Genomic DNA, 6,000 nt, shown 5'->3' on the forward strand with positions numbered 1-6,000 from the left:
ACAAGATTGGCGATAAGGATATTAATTTTGATTTGTTATTTTCACGTTCAATTGCCCGCCATAAGTCTTCAATCCCACATGAACAGGCATTGTCGACGCTGGCACTGCCGCAGTTTTATGTAACGCACCCCGATCAGTAGCCTAAATGGCTCCGTCGACTGGTAAGCATGTGTCTGGCGATGGGAGTAGAAGATCCTGCCTGGAAAAACCTACTTGCTCCATTTTGCTGGCCCTGCAGTGTTTGATCTGCAAGAAACTCTGCCACAGCCCCCGCCTGTCGCGGGAGAAGCCGCAGATGATGTATACAAAAAGATGTGCAGGCAGCTCGGGTCATATTTTGTTCCGCAGAAAAATATAGACGAGTGCGATGTGTTCCGCCAAACGATGCAAATGGAAGGTGAGTCCACTGACGCATTTGTGGCTCGCCCCAGGCACCCCGCCAGTACTTATGATTTCACCGATTCTGCCCGGGAAACTCACCAGCAGATGATCATGAGAGTCAGAGATCCCAGGGTGTGGGAAAAGGCCCTGCAACAGAAAATGACATTCGAAGAATTGCACTCACTTGCAAGAGGCTTGGAGTAAGTCAGAGCCCAAGCCGGTGCCATTGAAGCATGCCATTCAAACAGATTTGCCGGGCTACAGGCAAATGTCCAGGCACAAGGTGTAGTGCAAAAACAGGTCAGGGTACTTTCCTACCTCAACAAAACAGGTACTTTCCTACCTCATGTTACAAAAGAGCATTCTACATCAATCGTTGCTTTAAAAGCTGAACATATCATAATTAATTGTAAAATAGGTAATCTTTACTCTTACCTTGGAACTTCACTAATTACGATACCGAACATCCGACCGCCGCAAACACACAGCAGCCGCGACACCGGCGCCATTACCGTGCGCGGTCACAACATTACTGCGCATCAAGCAGCATCAAGAACCATAGAAATGTACGGGGCCAAGGTAACAAGAATCCATGAAATTTGATCCTCGACGCCAACGGGACGATCGATTCCAGGGGGATTCGGTGGGGAATGTAAAGGAAAATGAGAACATGGCGGCTAAATAAAAGCTCACTATACGGTACCTATATATGGCATGGAACATTTACCAAAGTCAGACAGTTGGACCAAGCACAAAATCTGCAAGCTCAGCATGAAAGCCCACCTGAGGAGTACCTCCTGAGGATCAAGAAGTCTACACAGGAGACAACAGCAAGTGAAACCTGTCCAGTTGAGACAACAGTGCAAGTGGATGGAAAGCCAGTGCAGTGGGAAGTTGATACTGGTGCAACAGTGTCATTGATGTGGGAACAGCTGTTCCGCAAGCTGTGGCCAAACAGGATATTGGAGGAATCCAGACAGAGACTGAAAACCTACACAGGTGAATCTATCTCTGTGGTAGAGGAAGTCAAGGTGATTGCTGCAAGAAAGTAACACAAGAGTCCAGCTACCCCTGATTGTAGTGTGTGGATCTAGCAAGCCACTACTGGGTAGAAATAGGTTCTCCAAGGTGAAACTCAACTGGAATGCAATCTTCCACTTGAAGGCCTCACTGGAGGAAACAGCACAAGAGATGCTGAAACAGTTTCCAAATCTGATGAAGCCCGAGTTGGGGAAAGCCAACACTGAAGCCCACCTGGAGATAAGTTTGAATGTCAAACCGGTGTTCTGCGAACTGCGACCGGTGCCCCTGGCTCTGCGACGATTGGTGGAAGAGGAGCTGGATCGTCAAATCAAAGCCGGAATCCTGAAGCCCTGCAAGTCAGTACAATAGGCTGCACCCCTGGTGACAGTGTTGAAGCTGGATGGCAAAGTGAGACTCTGTGGTAGCTACAACCTAGCTGTAAACAGAGCCAGTCACTTGGAGTAATATCCACTGCCCAATATGGAGGAGCTTCTCAACCAACTTGCTGGAAGTCAAAAGTTCACAATAATCGACCTGGAACAGGCGTACTTGCAGATTCCGTTGTCAGAGTCAAGCCAAGACTACACGGTGGCCAACACGCACAATTTTTTAAGCGACCAGGCTGGTGTATGGAGTTAGCAGTGGTCCTGCTATCTTCCAACGCCCAGGCTGGTGCATGGAGTTAGCAGTGGTCCTGCTATCTTCCAGCGCCACATCGAAACCCTGCTAGCTGGCATCCCAAACCACGGCGTTTCTTGATGACATTTGTGTCACAGGTCCGAACGACGCCGCACATCTCGCTAACCTGGAGGAAGCACAAGACGACTGGATCAGGAGAACGTGAGAATCAACCCAAGAAAATGCTGGTGGTTCCTGCCAGAGGTCTCCTACCTCGGGCTGCGGATTGACAAGGAAGGTCTGCACCCAACAGAACAGAAGGTGGCAGCTGTGCGAGACGCCCTAGATCCTGAAAACGTCTCGGACAACTGAGGACGTATTTCGATATGCTGAACCACTACAGCCGCCTCTGCCCGAAGCTGAGTGCGGTTGCCGCACCGTTGTATGCACTCCCGAGGAAGGACGTGGAGTGGCGATGGGGCGCAGAGCAGCGGGACGCCTTCAGGGCAGCGAAGGTTCTTCTCTCAGAGGCTCCCTGTCTTGCACACTTCGACGGTAATGCACCAGTCATCACGTCAGCAGATGCCAGCTCCTATGGCCTAGGAGGTGCTGTGTCAGATGACACCAGAAGGAGAACGCCCAATCGCCTTCGCCTCCTGTACTCTGAACCAAGCTGGAAAAGACTTACAGTCGGATCGACCGTGAAAGTCTGGCTGTGGTCTTCGCCGTCGAGCGGTTCCACAGCTTCGTGTGTGGAAGACCCTTCACGCTCAGAATCGACCACAAGCCGCTCCTGGGGCTCCTCGGGAAAACCAAGAACCTGCCAGAAGCCGTCCCACCACGCATGGTGAGATGGAAGGTCACGCGGGGCGCCTACCAGCACCAGCTTGTACACGTCCCCGGCAATGTAGAACGGCATGCAGCAGCAGACGCCCTCAGCCGCCTCCCAACCTCTGAAACGGTGGCAGAGGCTGTAGTAGCTCTGCTCATGGAAGACATCCAGATGTTTGAAGCTGTTAATGGACTGGTAACTGGTAACTGGTAACTGTGGACGCTGTTCGAGAAGGGACCAGAAGAGATGCCGTTCTCTCTGAAGTTCTGCACTACACCCGGTACTGATGGCCCAAGTCGCCAGTGGTGTCGCCAGCTCTCCTGCCGTGCCAGTGCCGAAATGCCGGACTGAGTATCCAGGGCGGCTGCTTGCTCTGGGGATGCCGAGTGGTGATACCACCATGGTACCGCCAAACGGCACAAGTTCCTTCATAAAGGGCATCCCGGCATTTGCTCTACGAAACACCGTGCTAGCAGTCAGATCTGGTAGCCTGGGATGGACTCAGACCTTGCCGAACTCACCAAAGTCTGTGATGCATGCCAGCTACACCAGAAAGCAGCGCCTAAAGCGCCCTCTCAGCCATGGAGGTACCCAGACGCTCCGTGGGATAGAGTACATGATGACTACGCTGGCCCTGTAGAGGCAAGATGCTACTGATCGTGGTGGATGCGTGTAGCAAGTGGCCAGACGTCTGGATAACCAACGACGTCAGCACAAGAACGACCGTAGACCACTTACGGATTACCTTCTCCACGCATGGGATCCCCACAGTGATCGTGAGCGACAGCGTTGGCTGCTTCACCAGTGAAGAATTTAGCGACTTCACGAGTGCCAACGGCATCCGCCATGTCTTTACCCCTCCGCTTCACCCTGCGTCTAATGGTCAAGCGGAAAACATGGTGAAGGTCGTGAGAATCGGAATCAAGAAGCAGCGCCCCGCTCCTCTGCTCACGAAGCTCCAGAGGTGGTTGTTCCAGTACAGGAATACGCCACATACAGCAACAGGGAAAGCCTCAGCAGAGATGCTGTTCAAACGCGCTCCAAGAACTCACCTGACGCAGCTCCACCCGTCGGAGGAGAGACAGTACCGCAGCGGCGCAGCGAGTGGTTTTGTCAACAGGTCGTTCCGTACGGGGGACCCAGTTTTCATCACAGAAGTGACTGGTTCGGCCTATAAGTGGCTCCCAGGAACCGTGCTAGATGTCTGCGGACTATCTTGCCAGGCTCTGTTGCAAGATGGCCGTCAGTTCCGTCGTCACTTCGATCACATCCGTCCCCGTTATACGTTTGGAGAGGATGGACTGCTCGAAACAGAGAAGCACTTCGCATCTGGTAGCCTAACCTCACAGCCGTTCGTGGCTGCGCCCAGGAACGTGACAGCACTACAGCCGACTGACAGCAAGCCAGCGACGTTCGCTCCGTCCGCGGAAGCTGTCAACCAGTCAGCGACCTCCGCTTCATCCGCGAAATCTGAAACCAGCCTCCCGCACCCCAGTGCCCCCCCCCCCCCAAACGACCCAAACAGCCGATCTGGCTCCGCCGCCTGCTCGTCCGGTACGCAACCAGCGCCCGCCAGTTCGCCTGGACTTATAGTATGTACCGTTAAGCTAGTTTTTGCCAAGACTGGAGGAGTTGTGGTATTGTAGCGCAGTGAGTTACGGCAGTGTTTCAACATGTTCCGTTGCGCCGTTTGGAAATATAGCCAAATTACGAGTGGATTGCGACGCGCCAAACCAGGTGTATCGCATTGTGCCTGAAAGCCTGCCCAGCCAGTAAACTCCCATCGTTCTGCACTGAGCGTGTATGCAACAATCAAACGACTGAGTGTGCCCAGGCAGCCTATTAAACGGGCCCTCGGTAAGGGTGTAGGGCCCTAAGCAAGTGACAGAATTGGAAACGTCCTAGACCAATGTAGAGGACCCGTGGGCATATCGCAAGTGTGTCAGCAGGTTAACCGATATCCACGTAAAGGACCCCTGAACAACCGAGAATACCCCGGCAGGTTAAGGTATGGGACCCTGGCTACCGCCCACGGGGCCTTTCTGGCGAATGGAAATAATCCGTGGAAGGGCCCGTGATTGACAAAAGGCACGCTAACAGGAAGGGCCCCAACAACAGGGCAGGGCCCTCAGAGCAAATGCAAAGAAATGAAGGACAACGTGGAATGCTCCTAAACGACCGAAAGGGACGTGCAAGGGGCGTATAGGTTCCCCGGAAACAGCATGGGGCCCTAGACGGTGTAATGGGGTTTAAAATTTCCAGTTCACAACTTGTCCAATCATTGAGTAATTTTTGGAACTTCTCATAGGCCCCTCACTTTCGCTTACAACTTATTGGCGGCCTGAAAGTCCAGAGATACCCAGTTTTGTTACGTTTTGTGTTAAAAGACTGCACCTGTTCGGCCGGCTATCGGCCCCCGGAGCCTCCCCGGGCCCAAGGGGGGCCCGTAGCCCCCCCCCCCCCCTCTGGATCCGGCCCTGCTTGTTACCGGACGTTTTGGATGATACTTTTGTTATTTTCACTTTTTTGCCCCTCCCCGAACTCAGTTTGCCCTTGATGTCGGATTGTCGTGGGGTGAAAGTGATTGATCCTAAGCCTGAAGTGTCATTCAGATGACCACGACGAAATCCCAAATGGGAGAACTGTAAATCCGATAAGGGACCCGAAGGACTGGTTAAAGGGGGCGCGGGGTCGGGCCCTCAAATACCAGCCAGAGGGCCCGTTGCACCGATTGGCCCCGGCCTGGGCCTGGGAGCCCGTTTCCTAAGCAGGGACAAGGTCAGGACCCGCGATTTACATTGGTCAGCGCACCCCGAGCCAGTGAGGGGCCCCTGTGTCGGCCAGGAGCACACAGCGCCTAACCGGAGGTCCGGTGTTGACAAGGGCCCCCGAGTTGGTCAGGACGTGTGCGAAGGTGCCTGAAGATGGACCGATGTGCCCTTCAAGACTGACGATAAACGGGCCGATGGGAAGGCTGAATGGCTGTAAGGGTTGAAAGGCTGCAGGTCATCCTGGCCTGTATGGCTGTGATCCCAAATGTCAGCCAATATGCCTCTTTCGCCGATTGTGGACCCCTGGGACAGTGCGGGCACCTCTTTCGGCCAGAGACCACTACACCGAATAGTTGAGTCCGTGTTGTTCTGAGC

The sequence above is a fragment of the Pollicipes pollicipes genome, unplaced genomic scaffold (assembly GCF_011947565.3).
Source record: "Pollicipes pollicipes isolate AB1234 unplaced genomic scaffold, Ppol_2.1 Scaffold_4002;HRSCAF=4701_pilon_pilon_pilon, whole genome shotgun sequence".
Taxonomy (NCBI): domain Eukaryota; kingdom Metazoa; phylum Arthropoda; class Thecostraca; order Pollicipedomorpha; family Pollicipedidae; genus Pollicipes; species Pollicipes pollicipes.